This window comes from Haemaphysalis longicornis, unplaced genomic scaffold (assembly GCF_048455015.1).
Source record: "Haemaphysalis longicornis isolate Haplotype H1 unplaced genomic scaffold, Haemaphysalis longicornis Haplotype H1 scaffold_12, whole genome shotgun sequence".
NCBI classification, from domain to species: domain Eukaryota; kingdom Metazoa; phylum Arthropoda; class Arachnida; order Ixodida; family Ixodidae; genus Haemaphysalis; species Haemaphysalis longicornis.
Genome location: NW_027526225.1, coordinates 8,304,045 through 8,330,553, shown reverse-complemented (window position 1 = coordinate 8,330,553; position 26,509 = coordinate 8,304,045). Strand labels below are relative to the sequence as shown.

The window sequence follows — 26,509 nt, the reverse complement described above, 5'->3', positions numbered from 1 at the left end:
TTCTTGTTGAGATCGTGGACGCAACCCAGCCTACTGAGGTAACTAGCAAAGGAGTCGTGAAGATTAGGCCAGAGCACACCGAGGCATACATTGCTAATCACATTCGGTGTGAATCAGCTAACATTCTGGGTTTTCGAATCATGGGAAAGTCACGGATGCTTCTAATCACCTTTGACACGCCACGTCCCCCCAAGAGACTTTCCTTGGACTACGAAATTGTCCCTGTGTATGAGCATCGGCCTCGGGCTCTGGCATGCTTACGATGTCACGCACTCGGGCACATGGCCAAATTCTGCCCTTCAAGGGCTGTTTGTGGTCACTGCGGTCGCATGCATGAGGAAGATAAGCAATGTGAAGAGACCCCATTCTGCGTAGCCTGCCAAGCGGCAGGCCACATTTCGCTGGATCCCACCTGCCCAACCAGAGCCTGGAAAGCCGAAACTTCCTCAGCACCCAAACAAAACCCTCCCGCTAAAGCTGAATCCAGAGAGCTTGCGTCAGCGTTAGCAAAGAATGCAGGAACCCCCCTCAAGTCATATTCCCAGGTAACGGCCTTGAACATGAGTGTAAACAACAGTAAGACTGAGCCTATGGCCACGTGTGTCGAGCAAGCCCAGGTTGTCCCGGCAGGTGCCCTTAGCAAGCTCCAACAACAGATGGAAAGCTTCATTCAGCAAAAATTTGAAGCAATGCAAAAACAGATCATGTCTTGGATGCAGGCCTCTCAAGGGCACCGCGAACAGCCAGCAATCATCCCAGAGCCAATCGCAAAGGATAGAACTTCAGCTGGATTACCTCTCCCCAAGAAACATCTTTTAACCTCCCTGGAACGCCCCTCGAAATCTAACGCTACGTCGCAACCAAGTGTGCTATCGAAGGTAGCGCAGGAACCCAAAACCGAGGCTCCCAAAACACAGTTACCCGCGATGCAAGAAGAGCCACAAAACTCACCCCTCCCTCTTGGACAACGGAACCCTGTTTCAACGGACTTGCCACTGGATACAATCACGAAATTGCTCGAGAAAATGAACTCCCGCATGGAGGCAATAGAACGGGCCTTAGAAAAACAGGACGAATTACTTAAGGAACACAAAGACGCCAACGAGCGGGAGCTAGCCCAATTGAAAGCTAACCTAGACGAATGCAAGAGAAACTACCGACGCGCCCGTCATCGCAGCAGAGACTAATCATGAAAACTCCAACAAATATATGCATACAGTGGAACTGTAGGAGCATCTCTCAAAATTTCCAGGCATTAAGATATCATGTAGACCAATACAAACCCCTCATTATTCTTCTACAGGAAACAAGAGGCAAAGTTTCGGTGCAAAATTATCACACATTCATGCACCCAACTATTACCCACGGCTCCAGAAGGCGCATAGACCCAGTTTCCTCACAGAAAGGCCAGGCAGCAGTATTAGTCCACAAGTCATGCACTGCAATTCTCATGCAGACTTCACAGGAAAGCAATCAATACAGAGAGATTGTGGCAGTCAAGCTTGGGCTCCCCGGCAAAAGCAGGCAGCACTCGCTGGTGGTTGCCTCTGTATACTACCGACCGAATAGCGGCACCACATTGCCGGACGAGTACAGCTGGATACCAAAATTAGTGCACGAAGCCAGTGGCACCCAGATCATCATAGGGGGAGACTTTAACGCCAAGCACAGTATCTGGGGATATGCCACCACTGATTCGAGAGGACGCCTCCTGGCTGATCAACTGGAGCTATTACCGCTTCATATCTGCAATACAAGCGGAGTACACACCCGAGCAGGGCTCCATGCGAAACAAGCCGACACTACGCCTGACTTGACCATTTCCTCCCTGAAAGCAGTCAAGCATTGGGAGACGCATTCTTCAACATGGGGCAGTGATCACTACCCCATTATTGTTACCATCAATAAAAAAATTCGAAAACAGCGTACAACCATCCGAGCCGTAAACTGGTCTCACTTCCGAGATGGCATAGGGGCCGAATTCGACACCATTGAAGAGTTCGCTCAGCTTATGCGAAGCAATCTGAGCTCTGCAACCGAAGAAACAGTTGGCGAAGAAGACAAGGGACTAGCCGATTCTCGGATGGTAGCACTGTGGAAGAAAGCTAATAAGCTGACACATCAGTACAAGACCAACGGTAAAAGATATCAAACCCTCCGTCAGATCAGAGACACCTACAAGCTCATCAAGCAACACGGGGAAGAACTCAGTAGAGCTCAATGGGTCTCTACCTGTGAGCGGCTTGGCAAAGTTAAAGGAATGAAGCAGCTGTGGGCAGTCGTCCGGAAAATGCTCAACAAAGGCAGAGGCCCTTCTCCGCTAGAAACTCTTACTCTCCGCCAAGACACCGATACGCTCGAAGAGGAAATCATTAAATCTTTTTTTCCTCACGCCAGCCTTACGCCACCTGCTCCCATCGAAACACCCAAGCTCGAGTTTACAAAAGCAGAATTAGACGACCCCTTTACGCTGGGAGAACTTCATGCCGCCCTTAAGCATGGCAGAAGTGACTCAGCACCGGGACATGACGGTATTACTTGGAAGATGTTGCGAAACTTAACCGAAGACACTGAGACAGCTCTGCTGAAAATCATAAACGAGCAGTGGACCATGGGAACTGTCCCGGAACACATGCGCCTTTCAATTATTAATCCAATACCTAAACCGGGAAAAGACCCGACAAAAGTCACCAATCTCCGCCCCATATCGCTGACACCAACCATATGCAAACTCGTGGAAAGAATGATACACACCAGGATAACCCACTACATCGAATATTGCAAGCCAGGCTTACATCCATCTCAGGCCGGGTTCAGACCCAACATGGGAACTCATAATAACCTCTGGCTGCTTCGGAGGGTCCTGAACCGAAACGCAAGAAAGGGACCACCAGACTACATCCTGGCAGTCGATATAAAGAAAGCATTTGACAATGTCAAGCAGGAACACATTCTATCTAATCTGGCCAAGATTTACCCCAGTCAGCGTGCTCTCGATTGGATTGCCAGATTCCTCGAGGCCCGACCAATTCGACTTCGGAGCACCAGCAGTCTCCAGCCTGTGACATATTATCTCGATCGCGGTGTCCCTCAGGGTTCGATTTTGGGTCCCCTGCTCTTCAATGTAGCCATGCTTACTGTGGCCCAAGAGCTTGAAACTAATACTGGTGCCCGCTACAGCATTTATGCCGACGACATCACCATTTGGACAGAGGGACGGGACTACAGTGGGAATATTGAAGATATGGCCACCGAGCTCCAGGCTGCGCTAATTGCACTTGAGGAAACTCTTCCAAAACTAGGACTTACCTTAGCACCGGAGAAAACAGAACTCCTCTGTGTCAATGGAAGGCGGAGTGCCCTCCTGGCAGGAGAGGCAATCACGTTAACACTGGGACAACATGAAATTCAGACTAAGCATGGACATGTCAGAATTCTCGGCATTCCTATACACAGCTGCAACACGGGCCGTCATTGGATCATGGAACTCAAAAAGCAATGGCCTGCGGTCCTACACGCAATCAAACGCGTTTCCAATAAGTTCGGCGGAACACGACAGACAGCGTGCACGATCCTTTTGAGATCTATTGCAATTGGTAAGATCACCTACGGGGGTACAGTCGTAACCCTGTCAAAAACAGCTGAAAAGACAGTGCAAATTCTCCACCGACACATCCTTCGGACCATCACGGGCCTTCCCAAGTTCACCGATCTACGGAAGCTACGGGACCTTGCACCCCTACCGCCAATCGAGGACATAATAAGAGGCGCTCAGTCGTCATTGGACAACCGGCTGCACCTCACAATACAGGGCCAAGACACCTTGCTTTGGGACACCCGACGAGTCTGTACAGAATCCCGGATCACTCCAGGCGAAACAACGACCTTGAGTTTTCCTACCCTGCACCCCTCCAAGACTTGCGCGCCCCCCGCAAATGACGCCACTTCAGCCAGAGAGCACCTTTCTCATAGGCACAATCAGCACAACGCCAATGCAGTATTTACTGATGCCGCTCTCGATGGATTTCGTCTGGCCTTGGCTTGGTACAAACCCTCAACCAGAGAAGCCAGACGTTACGTCTGCACACTGGACCACGCAACACCTGCACAAGCAGAACTTTTGGCTATCTGGACAGCTCTAAGGGACAACACCGGGCCTTTGCTGCGATAAGTAGCTAGTGACCTACTTATAACCTGTAGAAACCTCATTTGCTTCAGCGTGCGACGGTTGTTTAATTAGAGGCATTTTAAATGCGGCCAGTCGCAGTTTCGGTTTCAGCGAGTGCCGCGAAACGATGGATTTTGTGGATTTTGTGCGAACAAAGCTGACCACGTGACCGTCGGAGGGATATCACAGAGCAGAGCCGCCGTAGCAGTGTCGAATCCGCATCGACGGCAGTTTCTGCGAATGCCCCCACGTACTGATCTCGTGAGGCGCTTAATTAAAAAGCGACCGTGGATGTGACGCAGGCGCTGCGAGTGCAAATGCTACCGCGGCTAAAGAACGACGCGCGACGCTCGAGACGGTGGGTGGCAAGACGCGCGCTGGGAGCAGCCGGCCGGTCTGCCTACAGGTCCGCCTACAGATGTGTTCGGCTTAGCACTGCGGCGGATATTCGAGTGCCGCTCTCGTAAGCGGTGCAGATGACAATTTTTAATGCAACCCGCCATCGCATCATTAACTCCTTTCTCATGTAAGCCGCCATGGTCGGAGTTAAATTTCGCCTCTCCATCTTCTTGGCGAACTGATGGAGACGAAATAGTAATGTTCTTTTGATGCGCGAGCCGAGAGGACGATCTCGACACGCTCCGATGACTGACGACCGATGCTTGGAGCGGGTGAGGGATGAGGACTGCCTTGCTTGCTGGATATTAGGTTTATTTACATTATTTACAAAACTCCAACTTTACATCAGGTCAGAGTGACGGTTACATTGTCACTCTGACAGCAGCAGCCTGTTCGGCCGAGATCGATACTAAACTAGATCCCCTCTCGACCGACCTTCGACAAAACCCAACACTCCGGTTTTGATACGAAAAACCCCGCCTCCAAGAAGGGGGCGTACAAGAAAGAGAGAAAAAACCTCTCAAACAATTAATAGAAACCATTGATTGGCCACAGGAACCAGCCAATCACACACATGTCCTCACCTGCGGTCACGTGACCTAACCCTCTCTCTTATGCACTCAAAGTGCGTTTCCTACGCACGCTGTTGCACCCGGCCAGAAAATACAGGACATCTGCGGCCTAAAGTGAACCATCCATTACGTTCAGCGGGCGGCATCTGCACAAACAACAGCCAAGCCGAGGGCCCGGAGCGGTCCTCGCGCGGCTGACCTCCCTCCGCGCGGCGCCTCCCGCGACGCCCGCGTCGCGGGACAACGAGGGTTGCTAATTCCCTCCCAGACGAAGGGGCGCCGCCGGCCACCTGAACAGACCACGGGGAGAGACGCTGCCAGCCGAGGCGACCATCGTCGAGGCGAACGACCCGTCGACGAAGAGCGCCCGCCACCGGAGTCGAAGATTTTCCAAACTTACACCGCGCGCGCTTTCAACATTAAGAGATACGATCATCTGGCCTCCCGTCAGCTTGTTATGCCGAATGACCCAGCCACCTCCGCCGCGACAGAGGTACTCAGGCTAAGCACCCCCGTCCTTTGACACACAAAAGGACGGGCACAACACACGCTCTCCGCGGCTACGAACTTGTCGTCCGTGCGGCTACATGAAAGGGACACGGGAAAGTAGCTACCAGCGGAGGCGACGCCAATACATGGGCCACCGGCGGCCTTCATTAATTATATGCGGAGCCCGAACTTAACAGTCGGGACTTGGGGACAATTTCGTGCAGCGGTAACAAGCTATCACTCGAGCTACCTGCGCCGGCCTGGGCCACTTCGCGGCCGTGGCCGCCACCTGCACAGCGACCGTGCGGCTAGCTCAGTGGGCTTTTCGTGCCTCCGGCGCGTTTTTGCATCCAATGGTAATAAACAGTAATTGAAACAGAGTGCCTGGAATCGCTATAGAACTGCCAGCTGCCCGATTAGCTGAATAAATCACGGCGCCTTCGCCGCCAACGACCGGGTCGTTCGTTCTCGAGAGCAGAAGCTCCGGCCCTCCGATTGGAGCGGCGAGCCGGGCGAGCCGGCGAAAAACGCCGGCAGTGCGGAAGCGGCAAACACAAACTCGTGACGTGTTTGGATGTTACAATATCCTCGGGATGTCGATTGCGCGTGGTCCTCTGCTGGCTGCTCGGTTGCGTTTCGCACACTTTAAAATTTATTTTAAACATGTTCTAGGCTGTATTCGTCGCTGATATTTTGCAGATGATGTATATATGTTCCCACCAATCTATCTCCGAAGTTATCTCGCCTTCAAAATTTTGTGTCAGTGCCCCTTTAAGTGATCTCACCTAAACATATCTAATTCACGAAGGGCTCCTCGTTCTCTTTCGTACGGTCAACTGGCCGGACTCAAGCTTCTATAAATAGACTTTCTAGCTCTCGCTATGACTGCACAAGAAAACCAAACACTTCAGCTTTATTACACAAAAACCACGCCTCGAGGACCTACTAACACAAACTGGGCCGCTGACTGGCCAAGACAACAAAATAAAAAGATTTGTTCGCAGACAATCACGTGATCCACACTCTCACTCTCACTCAAACTCCAAGGCACAAGTATAACAAGGTTGAAACCGGCCAACTAAAGCAACTCTGAACGCTGGCCGTCGACCTTGGGGCGGCCTCTCTCAGGTATTGTCCATGTGGCGCGCGACGAAATTGAGGCGTGTAACACAAAAGCACCTGGCACTTCCGTCGACCCATCCCCGCCACATCGGTGACAGACCGCGTCGTGGGAAACTGCGCGTGCACTCTGTAACTACGAGCAGTACAACATCATAAGAGACACTGCGGCGCGCCCAGTTGTATTGACAGCCGGCGACCCTTCCAATGTAAACGGGGCTTGCAGCCCCGTTTACATTGACCCGACGAGGGCGCGTTGAGTTGAAATAAACAGGTTTTTTGGACTCGGCGCACTCATGTATAAGCGGACGCGTGAGTCGAAAAGAAGTCGGGGCGAGTCCGGTCGACTCGCAGGCAGGGGGTGGGTTGACGCGCTCGTCGGGCTGAGTCGGCGGGCGGTGGGTAGCTGAATACCGTATTTGCACGATTATAACGCGCCACCGATTGTACCGCGCGGGTAGGTTCGCTCAGGAAAATCCGAAAAAATAATTGGACGTCGGATTTACCGCGCAGGTGTAAAATACATTACAATACTTACCTAGAAGAAGGAGATTTCATTTTGCACGTGCAACTGTGGCAGCCAAAAATAAATTGTGCTTCGTAAACTTGCTTATCCAGCTCCTGCAGCAAAATAAAGCTATAGCGGGGAACACTGAAGCTGTTTGCGATTTCAAGTGTCTTGAAATTCATAATTCTACGTGTGACGGGCTAATTGCAGCAGTAGAAAAATGTTTAACAGCTGACCAAGATGTGTCATTCAGGAATTAGTGCGCCGAGATTCACTCACGTGATATTGACGGATTTTTGTATTGGACTGAGTTGGAGTTTGGGAGGACCTCGTGCCTATGGCAATGTTGCTGGCGGATTTAAAACCTGTTTCGGTTTTGAGCCCGATTGTAACGCGCACACAAATTTTAATGCGAGCTTTTAGCAAAAGAAGGAGCGCGCTAGAATCGTAAAAATATGGTAGCTCCTTCTCCGGCAACCCCCCGGCCCCCTCGCCTCGACTCTTTGAATGGAGCTCATGTATACGCTTGAGGGGTCGAGGTATTGATTTATACGGTTTAACGCGCCGACGCAACGCTGGCGATGAGGCGCGCCGTAGTGGAGGGCTCCGGATTAATTTTGACCACCTGGGGATCTTTAACGTGCGCCGAAATCTCGTACACACGGGCGTCTTTGCTTTTTGCCTCCATCAGAAAAGCAGCCGCCGCGGCCGGGATTTGAACCCGCGACCTCGTGCTCAGCAGCGCAACGCCTTAGCCACTGAGCCACCGCGGCGGGTGAGGGGTCGAGGTAGCTGAACCCGCCAGTCGACTCGACCCTCCCTCGTCGGGTCCATGTATCCGGGGCTACAGTGGGCGCAACTCCCCCGACAACAACGTACCCACACCCGCACTAATGCGGTAATTACCCCTGACAATATACTGATACGGTAGTTTCACAAGGGGCCTGCAGCGCCGCTCGGGCTTAAGCCCCGTGTACATGGACGCGACGGGGGCGGGGTGAGTTGAGTGGCGGGTTCAGCTTACCTCGACGCGTCCGAGTTTATATGAACCCCGTCCAAAGAATAGAGGTGAGGAGAGCGGCGTGGTTCACGGAAAAGGGGCTACCGTATTTTCACGATTCTAACGCGCACTCTCTCTTGCTAAAAAGTAGCTCAATATTTGTGTGCGCGTTACAATCGGGCTCAAAACCGAAATAGGCTTTAAAGTGGCCAGCAGCATTCCCATGCGCAACGTACACTAAGTACCCGCAAAATCCAACTCAATCCAATAAAAACAATCCGTCAACACCACGCGAGTGAATTTCGGCGCACTGATTCCTCAATGGCATGCCGCATACCCTGGTCAGCTGTTGCACATTTTTTTGTGCTTCAGCTTAGCCCCTAACGCTTAGAATTATGAAGATCAAGGCACTTGAAATCGCAGGCAGCTTCAGTGTTCCCCGCTATAACTTTATTTCCAGCTGCAGCTGGATAAGCAACCTTGTGAAGCACAATTCATTTTTGGCTTCCAGAGGTGCATACGCCAAATAAAATCTCCCTTTTCCAGGTACGTGGTGACATGTCTTCTCCATCTGCGCAGTACCGTCAGTGTCACACTTTTTTTTCGAATTTTCCTGCGCGAAGTTACCCGCGCGTTACGATTGGGGGCGCGTTAGAACCGCGCAGATACGGTATTCTGCTCCCCGCGGCCCGCCGACTCAGCCCGACGAGAGAGCTAACCCACCCCCTGCCTCCGAGTTGACTGGACTCGCCGCGACGGCTCTCTGACCCACCCCGTCCGCTTATACATGGGGGGTCGAGTCCAAAAAACCTGTTTATTTCGACTCAACGCGCCCTCGTCGGGTCAATGTAAACTGGGCTTTAGACAACCTTTCCCCGGCAGGGAGCTATCGGCCAGACGCACATCCTCCCCAGACAAACGATGAAAGGTGGATAGCAGTCTCGCGGCTGCGGCGAACGCCGCGTAAGCTCACCCGGCCTGAAAGCAAGCACAGGCTGCGGCCTGCTGCGTGGTTCACCTTCGAGGAACCACGTTCCGCTGATGGGCGGGCAAATTAAACAAAGTATCGACTTGTGTATTTTTGTACTCGAGCCTTGGCATCAAAAACAGCCAACTCCTAGCGATGTAACGTTTGCAGAAGGAACGTAGTTGCTGCCGTTCCTTCATAAACCTAACGAGTTACCGTTACAGTTCCCCCGACCCTTAAAGGAACGGTGGCGTTCCTCCGTTCCTTCAAAAAGGAACTCGTTCCGTCGTTCCGCACAACACTGCGCCGGAGTCGCCGCCGCACCCGCCGACACAGCGCATTCCTGATTGTATCGGAACGGGTACTTAAACATCGCGATAAAGGAACGGTTCTAGACGAGACAATACACGCATTCATGGTATACCTTTATCTCATAAACCACGTATCAGTATACATTTAGATCGTTCCTATACTTAGTGCGCGAAAAATCACCGCATGGTTCCCTCTTCGTCTGCGATTTGGGTCTTCGAAGGTTTGACAATCGATTGGGCGCACTTTCAGCTTTCCCCCTTCTCTCAACTTTCTTCACGAAGGGGTGGTAAGTTTTTGCACACATGCCCCGTCTATTGCTCCCTCAATTAGAAATAACAGGCCTGCGGGGCCATTTTACGTCATATTTGCTGACAGTAAGAAGAAAGAGAGAGAGAGAGTGAGAGCAAACTTTATTTTGACCTGCGGTCAGGTGCTCTTCGGTTTCCGGCGATCCGCAGTTCACTATAGATGATATTCGTTGAAAAGTTTAGCGGCCAATTTCTTCGCTTGGTAACACTGGAAACGGCCACGGACATGGCCGATGCGCCACGGACATGGACAAGTACCGCCATTCCGCGGAGTGCGACGTAACGAGTCACGGCGCACTCACACGGTTGCATGGAGGAGAAAAGGGCTGCCTGATCTGGGGGCCGTGCACACAACGTCGCCTAGCAACAGACGCTTGGCCACAGATATGGCGGCGCACTCGTATGGTTGCCTGCATAAATACCACGCCATTGAATACCGGCCATAGGTTTACGGTCACGCAAAGTCGAAAGAGGTATGACCTCGTCAGCGCTGCGTTGAGGCGTAGTCGGTGGTATAGAATCTCCGGCGCGGAAATCAACTTCATCCTGAGCTCATTGCCTATATGGCGTTAAAAGCATAGTGGTGCTCTGGAAGGCATGCTCATGAATGGTGAAGCAGTCGCTGCGTTGCAGGTGTTCGGGAGCTGCCTTTGAGTTCGTGTAGATGGCCCATTGCCTCTGCGGCTGGCCTAGAATGTAGCGAACAGCTTCCTTGATGTCGGGAAGCTCGGTTGTCATGGCTGTTGTTGCCAGCTCAATGCGATAAGAGGAACAGCCGGGCTTAGAAGGGGTATTTTACCGTCACGGTACTATAAGTACTACTATTCATTAATTTGCCTCCTCCATTAATTACCAATAAAAAGCTGATGTAATTGTTTATAAACAATAACATCAGCTATTGCTCAAGGTTTTTCGGAAATCCCTATAGGGATTTCCGAAAAACCTTGAGCAAATTACCGCAAGTTGAAGTAATCTTAAAGTTAAGAAAAGTGGCACCCGAGAAATTTTTGTCTCCTGGATTGCAGCTCACTGCGATTCTCGGTGCAACAAAACTCCGCCAACTTGCCCCCCCCCCCTCTCCTCCCCCTCTAAAATTTTATGTCTACGCCGATTCTCGTTGTAACTGTTTCACAAGCGACCAATCACAGGGAGTAGGAGGCGGTTTTTAATGGGTGTCTTTTATCACACGTCGATTATCTGCTAGTAATAGTTTAGACAATTAACACTCTCTCTCTCTCCGCGCACTGCCGCAGGCCTAGTTGCAGTTAACACACTGATGAATACATGTGTTAGTGCTGCCCATAAGACGTCACTTCTGCCCATAACACGCCACTGTAGCGCGCAATTTGAAAATTTTTAATTTCGCTTTTATCAAGATGGCGAAGTCACGCAGCCCTTTCACTCTCCCAAGCCCGCTACTCTTAATTCATACGCGGACATCCTCGCCCATTAACGCCACGAACGACGACGCTTCCCGCCACCACATCCCCATTTATCCAGAGCAGAGGCGACTGCCTTTCGCCGACTTCAGACAAATTCCTATCCTCATCCCACTGTCCTCCATGCCATGTACCCCACCCTCTACTACTCTATGTGCAATTCTGTCCCCAACCCGGCACCCTGTACCACATGGTATGGGAGTGTCGGAAAACCCCATCCCTTACCCCAAATCCTCACCCAACGTACGAGCAGTGGGCGGGCCAGCTGGCCAGCTCCGACCTCTCAATCCAGTGTAGCCTGGTGGAGAGGGCTAGGGCAGCCAGCACGGACCAGGGCTTCCCGGACTAGAGGAGGCCCCCCCCCCCCCCCCCCCCCACTGGGCGGGCGACCAACCTCCAGCACCTGAAGCTCGTCCACATAAAGTTTATCCACTCCACTCCTCTCAGTTTTTTTTTTATTAAATAACGTCTTTCGTAGCTGGAATGGAGCTGAGTGCGGTTCCTAAACCTATCTTTTAAATCAAACAAATTTGTGTTTTGCCTTTATGGCACCTTTAAGCATCTGATCCGTCTACTTCGCGAAATTGACGCTCGGTGCGATGCGCTCGTCTTGCGCTCCGGCTTCAGAAGCCCGCAAGACGGTGTTTCTCGCATGCCCTTCGCACGTTGGGCCAAGCGTGCTTTGCGTTGTAACCGCTTCAGAGGCCACGTTTGCCCTCTTCAACAACGTCAATGGCTGCCTGTTGCCCCTTCTGTTGACCGTCAGCTTCGTGAAATCGTCGCCGTCGTTCCCATTTCATCCTCTTTTGCCGCCTACCCGGCTCTTCACTCGCTGCGCACTCCATTTCACAAGTCGCACAAGCCTTGACGGGGCGCATTGCCCAGAGACAGGGGGAAAGCCGTCACAGCTTTGACTTCAGCTCCCCCTGCTCAAGTCAAAGCTGTGACGGCTTGTACAATATGTACACATGACGTCGTTTAGGCCTTGCCAGGAGTGCATAATGAGGAAAATTGGAGAGTGCGATTAATTTTTTCGGGTCTTTCACAGCGATTTGCTCGCTCACCGCTTCACGTGCACGTCTGATATTTGGCTCAGGTATTCCTGATAGCGTAATCTAAACAGCGCGCAGGTTTACTTGCACTGCACGAAGAGTGTTGCAGGGTCCCTTTAAAAGAACAATGCAAATCCCACTTATGCATTCGTGTCTTGCCTCAAACGTGCCTAACGTTTTCTTTTTTTCCCAACAATGCTGACACGTATAAGCATTTATAAAGCTGTGGCAAATAACTGGTATGTGATCCTTGGATCTAGAGGGGTGGTGCCACGAATCAACCGTATCGAGGGCGTCAAGTGGGCGCTCCACAGAAATGGTCTCTCAGTTCAAGAGCGCAACATCTAATTAAATTCCAGAAGGGCTGAAGAGCAGTTCAGTCTGTTGTACGAGAATTATTTATTGAGAGTTGGCACTTTCGAATGAATCCCATCTCAGACCAGGCACACTGAAGTCCATGATTAAACCAGCACAAGGGACAGGACGAGAAAAGCTGACAAGGACAGCGCCCGTCTTTGTTAGCTTTTCACGTCCTGTCCCTTGCGCTGTTGTAATCATGGATCGTTACCGACTCGCCCAGCTTCGCACTCTTGTATACTGAAGACCCAAAATAAGGAGGATATTGTATTTTCGGCAATTAATCATTCGGAAAGCTTCTGCAGAATTCAAGCGAAAGAGGCGTTGTCAAGCGCAGGGTGGAAGTAGCAGACGCTGACGAGGAAATTCTTGCCTTGATTTGCCAGGCCATCGAACCACGAGCTTTCGGTTTCGAGGTGGTGAGTCGAAATGCTGTCCCCACTCTGCTTCAACAACCAGACTTGCGAACCTGGGCATTCAAAATACCGTAGGAGAGATAATCGATGCCCATCGGACAGCACAGATACACAGGCTGGCGCAGACCACGACGGGCAGGTCCATACTGCAGCGGATCCAAATTCAACCGCCCAACACCGACTCCACTCCGGCCAGGATACCAAGAAACATCCGAGCCCTAATCAAAGTCAAACCTATCCCCAGAAACATGCACCCGACCTTCCACGCGGGAAGAAGAGAGGCACGCGCGCAGTACCATTCGCAGCACTACCCACCAGACAAACACACCGTGTATGTGGATGCGGCACGGTACCCCGGCAGAGCAGCCTTCGCAATCGCAGGCATCGCCTCCGCCACAGAAACGCAACCAACAATCAAAGCCTCCATCTTTACGGCAAACCCCACCACTGCAGAAGAAACGGCCCTGGCTCTCGCCATAACCAAGACGCCAACACCGACCGTCGTCCTGTCAGACTCACAGCAGGCGCTGCGCAATTATGAGAAGGGCAACATCTCAGCCTCAGCCCTAAAAATTCTCGTGAAAAGACCTCCCGACCAGCCCGTGATACTGCTGTGGACCCCGGCTCACACTGGCGTGGGAACCAACGAGGTAGCTAACGAACAGGCCCGAGCATTAATACCCCGGGCGAGCACTTCTCTTGGTTCTACGCATGGATCCGCACTCGAGTTCACTGGGTACGCCCTCACCACATACCGAGACATCACACAGCACTACCGCCTCAGCCGCAGAACACTGCCCCCGCCCAACGCCAAACTTACGATAGAGGAAGCACAGATGTGGCGCACTCTACAAACCCATTCCTTCCCACATCGCACGCAGTTACAGCACTCCCACACACACCTCTTCTTCTCCGCAGAGTGTCCGAGATGCCGCAGCCTCGACACGCTATACCACTCTTTGTGCGAGTGCCCCGCGGACCCTTACCCCCCCTTCCCCACCCCCACCCACTGGGAGCAGGCCTTGGGTAGCTCTTGCCTCGTGGATCAACGGACCCTGACGCAACGGGCGCTGCAGGTCGCTTCGGTCATCTGGGCTGAGGCCACCGCCCCAACCTGAACCCGGTGTCTCACCAATAAAGTGTTTTTCTCTCTCTCGAAATGCTGAGACCGTGTTGCGCAGGGGAATTAAAGGGACACTGAAGTGATTTGTAAACATTGCGGGATTACTAGCGCAAATTGTAGTCCGGAGTCCATAGGCCATGTTCTGACCACTCTGAGTGCGTTTAGGCGAATTTATTTAGTAGAAAAATCAATTCGGAAATGCTGTCCTCCTCTCTGAATCCTCGCCCATTATCTGTGGCGTTTTCGTGTGACGTCAGGAGGAGATGACTTGGCTTGACTAGAGCTACTGCACGGCTCGCCGACCTTCCGACAGAGTCAGTCGGCTCAGCGTTTAGAACGCCTGCCGCCGACGGGTCGTCGCAATTCGTTCGCTCAGAGGCGCATGGTATTTGAGCGTCTGCGGTGACGCGGAGGGTGTTCATCCACTGCGTAGGGCTCCGCTAGTGATTGCTACGATTCCAAGCTGTCCTGGGAGGCTTATCTTAGGCATTTTACAGCCGACAACATGACAGAAGCGCGGTACGACGATTACTGAGGTATTGAGAATGCCGATCCAACGATAATGTCGGTTGGCAAACGTGTTGTTTTACAGAACCGAAACCTAAACTTGTTTGAATGCTAATCTTGGGCATCGTCCAATCACGGTGCACCTCCTCCCGACGTCACAGCCTTTAGTTGGTGCGGCCGCCGCAGACCGTGCATGGTAGTTTTTCTTCTTTCGGGCTTTATAAAATAATTACCGACTTATCAAACGGATAAACGATGAAAAGTGTGTTAATTTGAGCCAGTCTACGCAGTGCAAACAAAAACGGCAGCTTGTCAAATTCACTTCAGTGTCCCTGTAAGGCACCTTCACCGCATAGTATTGCCCCGTCTCGTAGTGTAGCTCCCGTCACTGCAACTCCCAGGGACTTTATTCCGCGGAAACAGTCTAATCGCGACGCCAAGTTTAACCGATACAAACTTACCAAGCGCCATGTTTTCGGTAAAAAATAAACAAGGTCAGTGTGTCTTGTTCGTATAGCCCTGAGGCAATCGTATAAGAAGGAAATTTGTACACCTAAGAACTTCCCCAAGAGGATAAAAAAACATTTTTTCTCTCTCCTTCTATCCATTCTCTCTTTTCCAGTTTTTTTTTCTTCCTTGTCTTGCTCGTTTTTTACGATGCAAGTGCAGCTTTCATTTTCTCTAAGCTTTGACGCATGCCTCCGCGCGTGCGCCCATCCCTCCTGAATGAGCACCGCGGGAACCGCTCCTCATGAATCCTGCTCACAACGTTTTTGATGGAGGAGTAGGTTCAAACGCCTCCCAAAACGAAAGACAGATTCTTTTTCATAACTTCCCCCCTTTTACCGCCCAAAATGTTTAAACGATGTCCTCTACCCCCCACCCCCCTCCCCCAACGCCCTACCCCCCAAATTAGATAAAGCAGTCTGAGACACTCCTGCATTTATAGCCTCCCAAAAACTTTTTCCTCCCTGCTGTTTTCTACCCATGCCTACCATGCACCATAGAGAGAGAAAGAGAGAAAGGAAGGACGGAAAGGCCGGGAGGTTAGCCAGGTGTATGTAGAGCCCGGTTCGCTCAGCCTCCTGCACTGGGGAATGGGGTTCAGGGGATAACAGCGAGGGCGGGAGAAGAGGAAGGAATAGGAGTGGGAAGGCGCGCACTCTAGTCCCGTTTTGGGCACTACGGTCTTTCCTGCAAATTCGTTTTGCTCAAAAAACGTAGAAGGGCTTTCGCGGCCTTCTGTGAACTCGATGGTGGAGAACGATGACCTAGGATAGTCTCTACTGTAAGTGGTCGACTGTCCAATCTTCTGAGCGTGGTGGAAAGCACGCTCCTCTCCGAAGAGTATTCGGGGCAGCGACACAGCACATGCTCTATAGTCTCTTCCGCCCCACAGGCGTCACATTGGGCGCTGGTGGCCATCCCGATGAGGGAGGAGTAGGCTTTCGTGAAGGCCACTCCCAACCACAGTCTACAAAGTAAAGTCGACTTGGGTCGAGACAACCCATACGGAAGGCGGCGCTGAAGAAGGGGGTCTTGAACATAGAGACGGTCATTCGAAAAGTCCGGTGTAGCTTCTTGTTTCATCTAGGGGGTGATGCACTGCCAAGACACCGCCTGGATTTTTTAAGTGCAGAGCACTTTATGGGCTCGCCTTGTCTTTTTTTTTTATTTATTTGAAAACATGTCCCGATGGTACAAACAGGAGCAGTAGTACAAATGAAATAAAGTGGAACTAAATTTTAAAATCACACTACCCACTTAGAGGTATCGCGCCAGTGGCTAAAATATTTTCATCTGTGTTAGCTTTTCCACCTGTGAGCAACTTGTGCCTTTACAACTTCAATGAAGGAGACCACGGCCTCTTGGAAATAGTCCCGAACAGGACGCGCATCAATGTCGGAGTACCGGACTGCCATCCGACACCTCCATATACTGTGAAGGCCCAGAAGCATAATTAAAGCCAATGGAACACCATCTTCGTTTTGAACAAACAAATACCGAACACCGTGCTTCGATTGGAAGTTCTTTTTTCAGCGTTCGTTGCAGCACATCCCAGAAGAAAACCCCGTCCCAACAATCAACGAAAACATGTTCAATCGTTTCCGGTCCGGCATAAAAGACGTTTTTCTTGCATTCATGTCTTAACAAGGAGAGTGTTTGTATGTAGTTTAAAGAAAAACGTGTTAACCACCGGTGCAACTGGCATTCTTTTAACACGTTTTAATACATCTCGACCTGCGCCTGCAGAGTAAACAATCCTATACAAGGGAACTGGAAACACAGTGTCACAAAGATCACCATACAGTTTTTTCCTAGGAACCGCACTCAAACATTCCGACGAAAAACGCGCAATTAGAAAACGAAAAGAATCAACAACTTCTTTGAAATACCCGCGGATACCTCCCGGCAAACGCAATGTCGTAACTATAAGTTCAGGCGGTACCCTGCCTAATATAACTTGGCAAGCGGTGCGCAAAAGTGGGTCTTTTACATTTCGCAAGAAAAGAAAACGGTTCACCAACTGTCGCAAAAATAGATGCGCTAACCCTAACCCCCCCATCCCGTACCCGTCGGAAGAGGTTTGTACGGTTCGTTCGCTCCCAGGATGAACTCCAGATGAATACTGCGAAAATGCTATGCAACTTTTGAACGTTTTCCCTGGAACAGTGGAGTACCTGTAACACGTACCACAGTTTGCTCACCATGAAGAGGTTGCACACCGTCACACGCACAAAATGAATTAATTGGTGCCCTTCCACTTTTCTGTCTTCTCTCGTGACTCCACTGCTTGTCTCCGCCAATAAGAATCAGCGTGTGAATAATACTCAAGGGGCACGCCTAAGTACTTATTAACCGGCGTCGTTATCCACTTGATGTTCTGAAACACCACCGGTGCTGTGTTCCCACTCTCCGTGCCAGATACTCAGGCACTTACACCAGTTTCCGACACGCCCGTTTACGTATAACAAAACAATTTCACTTTGTTAACGACGTCTGTTACGCTCTGTTGGTCTGCGCAGAAAATGGCAATATCATCCGCGTATTCCAAAACACGAACTTCCGCGGCATGAAGTTCAAATCCCCTGATAGTTTCGCCTTGTCGTCGTAGCTCGCTAACGATCGATGCGACTGCCGGAATCAGGCGGCGCAGCAGCGAGAGCCTGATGTGCCGTCGTCAGGGGATCACGCTGAGGCTTCGAAAACCACGCGGTTTAAATAGTCATAACGGTTCGAACCTCGTGAACCGCTGGCGCTTGTCATACACCTCCCCGTTGTTTAGCGCAACGAAAACTGCAGGTACAAATCTGTGGATATATACAGGCAGCCCCGCGTTCATTTAGTTAGGAACACTCGTTGGGTTGGTTTTTACGTAAGCGAAAAAGCGGCCGCGCCAGGAAGAAATGGCGCCGAAAGGCTCCAGCCGCGCAAGAAAAAAATTACGCGTTCGAAATGACGCAAAACAGCTCCAGCATACGAAATTAAAGCAAGCACAAAAAGAACAGAACTTCACTCTTAAAAAAAAGGTCGGAGCATTCACTAATGGAATACTAACAAGTTACTTGTCCCAGTATAGACTAGGTACTTAGTAACTGGAGGTAGTAAACGTAGCACTTGTCAAAATTTCTAACCGAAGCAGGCAGTAAGCACCACTACCCCCACTAGTAAAGTCCCAGCGATAGCACTGTTCTGAGCTACATGCGTTTACTAACTGGCCATGCACAACCTAGTCATAAGCACGACCTTAATCTAGTGCTACCACTTCCTACACTCAGTTAATTTACTAACCATGCAGTTGTTAGTGCCAGAGCCTACGTACAAAACCGCGGGTAGTAAGGTTCGTAAGGAGTTAGTAAATACGGCCGTTACTACCTTTTTACGACCTTTTTTATTAAGAGTGTTCCGCAGTGTGGTGCGCGCGGACCTGCCTCACATAATGTGGGGGTGTGACGAATACAGAGTGAGGGGTTACCCACCGGAACTACCACAACATGTCGTGCAAAATATGAACTCCCCGACTAGGGAGCTCCAACTCATGGTGATCCAGCAGCTGGAGACAGCTCTGGCCAGGCAGAAGCGCGGGCGGCTTCCCGATCACGTCAATGGTCGGACCCCCCAGCGCCGACGCCTCCGGCCGGACGCGGCCCCGTCTCCGGATCGGCTTTAACACCAACAGCCGACGGTGAGGGCGGAACCCTGTGTGGTGATCCCCCTCACCGATGGTGCAGGATAACCAATAAAAGTCCTTTCTCTCTCCCCGCTGGGGCTGTTTCAGGCAGGGCGCGCGCGAGCACTGCGACGGCGGGAAATTTGAAATGCATTGGGTGGCAGCAGTGAGCAGATAACGGTGCTGCAGCCCATTATGGCGAATCACTGCTCTGCACTTCCGACAGCTTTTAGATTGAGTGGAACAGCTTTAATATTTTTTTTCAATAAACGTATTCAAGAAAAAAAAAATCGATATCAGCACTGCTCGCTGTGGCACACCCCACGTGAGTGGGAAGAAATGCCCCTGTATCTCACCGGAAACAGGATCATACGGCTTCTGCTTACTCCGCTTCCCTGCTCATTAAGGTCAATGACTCTCAGATCTACACAGGTCATTGATCCATGTGATGTCGACCGGTGCCGCCTTAAGACAAGTTCGATGGTGCGCACTCACACACACACTTAGGTAAACAGGCACTAAAGGGACGCTGATGTACACTTCTCAAGCGCAGGCCAAGGCATGGAGGCAACTTCAAACCAATACCTACCCGAACCCGCTGGCCTATAGTCACTTCCATCCAGAGATCTTCTCGGATAAGTGCAAGCACTGCGGCTACCGTGCAGACCTCACGCACATTATGTGGAAATGCCAAAGAAAACCACGGAGCAAGACCCCTGTACCCCCCCATAGATATCAACCACCTAGAGCACTGGGAAGCCCTGCTGCGCAGCTCTGATCCTCTAACGCAGCTACGCCTTGTCCAGATGGCCGAAGAAGCCGCCAGGGACCAAGATCTTCTGGCTGACTAACGCGGCAAAGAGAGTCCAAGCTCTCTACTTCTGGGCAAATAAAGTTATTTCTCTCTCTCTCTCTCTCAAGCTGTCACTTGCGGCTGTATTGTGTAGTGTCAGCGCATGCAATGTTCTATTTATTCACTTGGGAGAATTCGAAATTCTAGCTTCATTCTTCAAAGCTCGAGAGAAGAGGAAACACCGCGGATGCCCCTGGCGGCTGACTCCCGTACTACTGCGCTTACGTCACATTGTGAGTTTTGATACGGGGTTTAATTCAGAGTTTGAATTTTGATTTTCGAATTTATTTCGCAACTAGGACGTTGAGAAGAGACAGAAGGGCAAAACTGTGAGAACAGCTTGAAAGGTCCCGGCCTCCTTGTTACAATGTGCAAAACTAAGGCGGAAGGTATACAGTGGCGGACGCAGTTCTAAACGGGATAAATGCGCTCGAAAAGCGTTCAATGCCACATTGCATGCGGATTCGCTGAAATGACGTCCCGGCCGCTTGTCACCATACCGGCCGAGAGGGTAGCGCATTGCAAGGACAAAAGCTATTTTTCACGCATTTGTCTCGCCAGACGAAAAATGGCTGACAAAAAGCGAAGCACATGAACTGAACTTTCCGAACTTATGCGGGCAAACCGGTACAGTAGGGCCATTGGATGAACACATTTTAATTCCTGTCAGTGGACGTGAACATAATTCTACCCCAGCCGTCGCTAAAGTTGGACCCGTATAACTGACTTGTAGCTTCAGTAGACGGCACCGCGCCGCTTTGCTCAGCGAATGAAAAGAAAGTTCCCGGAGTGGCCGGTACTTACGTGTGTCGAAGGAGAACCTTTGGAGGAAGAGGAGGTGGCTTGCATTGTCGCCTTTCCGATCGACTCGAAGTTCCACGTCGTAGCGATCGGCCCGAGGGAACCCCTCAAGTCGCATGCGGTGTCGACTTGACCGTGCCGGCAGAGAAACGACAACGACTGCTTGAGCGGAGCCGCCATCTTGCTGCTTATCAGTCCTCATGACAGTCGCGTCGACGCTATTGGACGTCGGATCCAAGCCGTTGCCAGTAGCGACACTGTCATCGGGTGCCGCAGTCGCGTCGATTCGAGTTATCGGACGTAGTTCAACCCTCCTCCTTTTCCTCCTTCTGCTCGGCAACACGACTGTCGCACGTCTAAGGTAAGCACCGCTCATTGTCTTTGTCGCATCGACCACACGAATCGCCACTGACGCGTTGAATATCTCGTTCCTCGCTGATGTCGAGTCGACTCGAACACTGGATTTGATGTCGCTGTTTCTACTTCGTTGTGGTACTGTGTATACACTTCGATCCGACGAGTGGGTGCGGCGACGATGCGCTTCGAGTCGGACGGTTAGTGTGCCACCGGGCCAAAGTCGGTTCAACTCACTCAGGTCGAGTTCAAGTTGACCCGTGGCTGTAATCCTGTGACCTCGAGGGAGTTGCGTGGTGGCTCGAACACCTGCAAATGAGAAATAAGAAGGAAGCGTTGAAGTAATTGCTTTTAAGTGTGGTTAGTGGCTAGCAAAATTGTTCTAGCTTTGCCCGAGCACGGTTAAGATGTGCACACCTATATGAATTGGTATTTAAATAAAAACGACGTGTTGGCAGTTTTTTCTTCGTCGTAAAAAAGAATTTATTAGGAATCAATAAAGAATTAATGACATCCGTGAGCGCGCAGGTTGTACCAGCTCGGTCACTGATTTTAGGGGCGAGCTAACTTAGGGGCTGGGGCTATTGGCGTCTCCTGTCGTCATCGTCGTCGTAATCGTCATCGTAATCGTCGTCTCATGTAGTCAAGGTGCTAAAACACCAGGACACTCGTTTACGCCTCGCGCTAGACCGCTTCGTGCTTCAAAAGCATGAGACTCTTTTACAGCTAAGCTGTATACCTTTACCCCCCAACGGTTTCATTTCCATGGGCAAAAACGCCAAGGCGCCAAGCCTACACTTAACACTGCATGCTTCGCCCCTTGCCATGTTTCACGTTAGTGGAGATGGCCCGGGATTTTTTTTTTACATTGGCTTTCTTTAATTATCGGCGACCCGCTGCGGTGGCTCAGTGGCTAAAGCGTTGCGCTGCTGAGCACGAGGTCGCGGGTTCGATTCCCGGCCGCGGCGGCCGCTTTTGTGATGGAGGCGAAAAGCAAAAACGCCCGTGTATACGAGATTTAGGTACACGTGAAAGATCCCCAGGTGGTCAAAATTAATCCGGAGCCGTCCACTACGGTGCGCCTCGTCGCCGGCGTTGCGTCGGCGCGTTAAACCCCACGCATCAATCAATCAATCAATCAATGTTTAGCTATCGGCTTCCAGTGTGTTTCACCACAGCACAAGCATGCCTACAGCAAGAAGCAGGGCCAAAATATTAAAGGGACTCTGCAACACCTCCGATAAACGCTTCCACTCTTTCCTTCGCGCCTGGAAGTATCGGGAAAACTGTGGTTATCGCCAACACGGACTGGCACAGCGTGATTTGCTAGTCGCAGCGGATCCGTCTTTCAATCTGACCTTTAAGTTTAGCCAAGGTCAAACCAGCGCCTCACGCGGTTGCGCAGTGAAAGCGCCTAATCACTTGTTGGTTCCAAGGGTGCGGAGAGAGGGACAAGGGGAACAATTAAGGGCGCGTGCCACCAGAAAATGATACAAGGAGGCGCCGCCCGCACCCAAGTTTACTGCGCGTGCGCGCCTGGACCTACGGCTGCGCCGAGCAGAGTCTGTATTTTGTCTTGCAATGCAACTGTGTGCGCGTTCACTGCATGCCCTCAACGCGAAAACCGAGTTCTCGTAACCCGGCTTAACCGCCTGCGAACACTGAAGTTTTTACAGCAAAGCTGTATACCTCTACCCCCCAACGGCTTCATCTCCGTGGGCAAAAAAGCCGAGGCCTAAGACGCCGAGCGCATGCTTCAGGCTAATCAGGCATACCGCATAGAGCTCGGAATTTGTTTAAGGAAACCACAAAGCAAGCACCGAAACCGCATTATGGATGATAAGGCGCCTGTGAACAATTGGACCCCAGCCTCGCTTCCATGTGTTCTTGGTAAAGATTATGTTTGCAGATTATCTTTGAAGGCTAGGCAGGACTAGCGTCACTAAATGGAGCAGTTCTTGCCAAGACGCCGAGCGCACGCGTCAGGCTAGGCAGGACCCAGCATTTGCCGCCAGAGAAGCCGAGGGTAGTGTCAGTAGATAAGGTATTAGAGTACCGCCACTGAGGTACGCAAGTCAGCAACGGCGACCATTTTGTCGCTCATCAGTTTTGCGAGATTGCCGCATCTACGGTCTCGCCGTTAACTTCTACCGGGTCGTTTGTTGAGAACACTACAGAAGATGCAGCAAAACGGCATCTTTGGACACACTTCTGCTGCTGAAATGCTGTTACACTCGTTATCTTTGATTCGCAATCGGAACGGCGTCAGTCGCGCGCAGCCGCAGAGCAGGGAGGACAAGCTAAGCCTACCAGAGTTGACCGACTCAAACGCATAAACAACAAAATGGCGGCGCCCATCAACTGTCGCAATGTAAACAGACGTCACGTAATGCGAACTGACCAATGATCATGGCGGCAGCACGGAACAATAGGAAAAATTAGTAGCGGCTTAGCTCTGCTATGCCAGGATATACGTATAGCGTGAGCTAAGGTTGAGCAATCCAGTCCAATCCAGTCCAGTCCAGTCCAGTTCTGTCCAGTCACTGCTCCCGCGCAATCTCAGCCTGGCTCTTCACGAGCCACGCGAAACGGCTATCAAGCGGCTCCGGTGCGTCAGACTTGGCTACTGCGCAATTAAGGCGCACACCTAAGCACGCACCGGCGCCAGTGCGTCTGCCGCGGCTATGACGCAACACAATCCAATACAATATACTTTAATCCAATCCAATCCAAATCCAATCTAATGCAATCCAATCCAAGCCAAGCCGAGTCAAGTCAAGCCCAGCCAAGCCAATTCAATCCAATCCAATCCAATCCAATGTCCTTCGCGCTTGCGCAGAACGGCCCTTCACGGCACACGCGAAACTGCTCAACCTTGGCCAGTGTAGCTTACGCTACAAAAAAGAGAGCCGATACTCTGTGCGCAAGCGACGAGCCAGCGGAGACGACCAGGAACATTTCATACCCTCCTCCATCACCATTTGTAGTTATTTAAAACTTTGCTGGACTTCCACTTTCGCAGGGCGGAATAACGACAATTTGATTTTTAAATCGCTCATCTGAGATATTTCGCGGTATCGAAACTGAGTGCCCCGTTTCCTTGATGTGGTCGTTCGGAATACGCCCAGACCCAGCAAAGCTCGAAGAACTAGGAGGGCAGAAATAAAATCGATGCGAGACGATGTTTACACGCGGGGCATTCTGAATCGATACCTGGCGTGGACGGTACCCTTTATAGTTGACCCGGACATCTCATTACCGCCTTTCATCGGCGCCGAGAAGCGACGTCCCGCACACAATGGAAAGTGGCGGACAGTCGCGAAGAGACGGCGCGCATTTTCCGGGAGGCGTATACGGAGATACCCTGGGCGGGGGCGGATTCGCTGAAATGAGCACGTCGCGCTCGTGCGAACGGTTGGCCTTTCGGGGCGTGTGAGATCGAGTGTCCTGCGCTTGCTTCACTGATCGATTCATTATACACGAAGGCAGCTATCAGTTGAGTCAATTAGTTTATTACTCGATAAGTAAGGGCTGAGTAAGTTGGAACGGAAGATGATGGGTGTAACATTAAGGGACAAGAACAGAGCGGAGTGGGTCAGGGAACTAACGCGTGTTAAGGACATATTAGTAGAAATTAAGACGAAGAAATGGGCGTGGTCAGGGCATGTTGTGCGAAGGCAAGCTAACCATTGGTCATTAAGGGCAACAGAGTGGATCCCCAAAGAAGGCAAGCGTGGTAGGGGGTGGCAGAAAGTTAGACGGGCAAATGAGATCAAGAAGTTTTGCGGATAAATTGGGCACAGTTAGCACAGGACCGGGGCAATTGGGAGATTGATAGGAGAGGCCTTTTCCCTGCAGTGGGCGTACATAGGCTGGTGGTGGTGATGACGATGATGATGAAGGGATGAGCAAGACACGATATGCAGAGATTAACTCCTGGCGCTAGAGTGCAAAGTACGCTTCGTTAACCTGTACTGTATATCGTGTTTTTTCTTGCGCGTGCTTTGTACTTTGCATTTATTCGTGCTCCACTTGCTTGCTTGAAGGGACACATTGGTGTATTCAGTCTCACATCTGCACTTTGGTGTAGCTTGTTGTGCTCTCTAAGACTCTTTCTGACTCGGTGAACTTTGCAACGACTTCGTGAGGAACATTCACATTTTCAGAAATGTGCAATGACTACGGGCGCATTGCAATAACTTCATGAGAAACATTCACCTTACGTGAGAAGGAGTAGCCGGCCGTCGTATATGGTGTCAACCTCTCCTTTTTTTGTCATGTAATAAAGAAGAAGTGAGGGAGTACACAGGGCGAAGGCACGAGGCCAGTCGCTCGTTCGCTAATAAATAAATAAATAAATAAATAAATAAATAAATAAATAAATTCCCGAGTCGTGTGGGGAAACCAGAAGAACAGAACACTTCCGAAGCGTGATGATAGCGCTCTCCATTTTCCGCCACATTCATGTACAGAGCGTCGCAACAATAAACGAGTGGCTTGAAACATTTGCCCCGCGGAAACCCTTTTTTAATCGCGGTCGAACTTTACACGAAGGTCGCATTTCGGGATATTGTGGCTTCTGCGGAGAGGGCTGAGTAATGCGAAAAGAGGGAACTTCAAGGCGCCTGCAGACAGGTACTCTACTCTGTCCTGCAGAGAGAGAGAGAGAGAGAGAGAGAGAGAGAGAGAGAGAGAGAGAGAGAGAGAGAGAGAGAGAGAGAGAGAGAGAGAGAGAGAGAGAGAGAGAGAGAGAGAGAGAGAGAGAGAGAGAGAATGCTCTGAACTGGTGAGGTCAGCCCTGCCAGGGACAAGGCTTGCTACACCAGATTGGGGGGGGGGGGGGGGGGGGGTGACTACGTTGATGAGTGGTGAGTATCAGACATTCGGGTTACAGCAGGAAGAAGACAAACATGAAACGTTAAAAATAGAAACAGGAGAATGCTGCCCGCAGAGTCCGGACATAAAAATACAATTGAAAAGAAACTCGTCAATGTAAACGCTGAATCGAAATAAACAGTAAACGACGCGAAAAAAATGAGTAACAACACCAACCCAAGAAAAATAAATAGATGAACGCCACAGTCGCAAGAGTAGATATCGTGACACACTTGCTCTGTCTGTGTTGTAAAGAAATTTGTCTAGTTCAGTGTCTCGTAGGAACTGGAGTAGAACTTTTGTACCTAAGGTAATGTCAGCACTATTGGCCCAGGGCCCAAGAAAATGACGAAGTTCCAGACTGCCTCCATGGCGTACACGCAAGAGGGAGCTCGCTGCAGTTTTTCGCGCAGCAGCGAATCGAGGGCAGACGTACAGCAAGTGCCCTTGCGCTGTGCGTGAAACTGTAAATCTCTCCTCAATCATCCAACATTTCCATCCTACACTCGAACCTCGTTATAGCGAACACTGATAAAGCGAATTATCGGATATAGTGAACTAAATACGAAGTTTGTTTGGCCACGCTTCATTTCAGTGACATCTATTCTTTTTATCACGAGACTGAAAACTCAAGAGCTACGCGATATCGGCTATAACGAAGAAATATTTGGTTCCCGCGAGCCTCAAAACTCGACAGATAGCATGTTAAAAGCAAAATT

At 50.9% G+C, this 26,509-nt stretch overlaps 1 long non-coding RNA gene across 1 annotated transcript in view; it reads right to left on the bottom strand.

Moving 5' to 3' along the window:
• The window catches only part of LOC144161859 (uncharacterized), a 202,382-nt gene that overhangs the window by 140,112 nt on the left and 35,761 nt on the right, over positions 1 to 26,509 (bottom strand). The window contains exon 2 of the long non-coding RNA XR_013320506.1: positions 20,565 to 21,224. This is a non-coding gene — a long non-coding RNA (uncharacterized LOC144161859). The remainder of the gene's footprint in view (positions 1 to 20,564; positions 21,225 to 26,509) is intronic.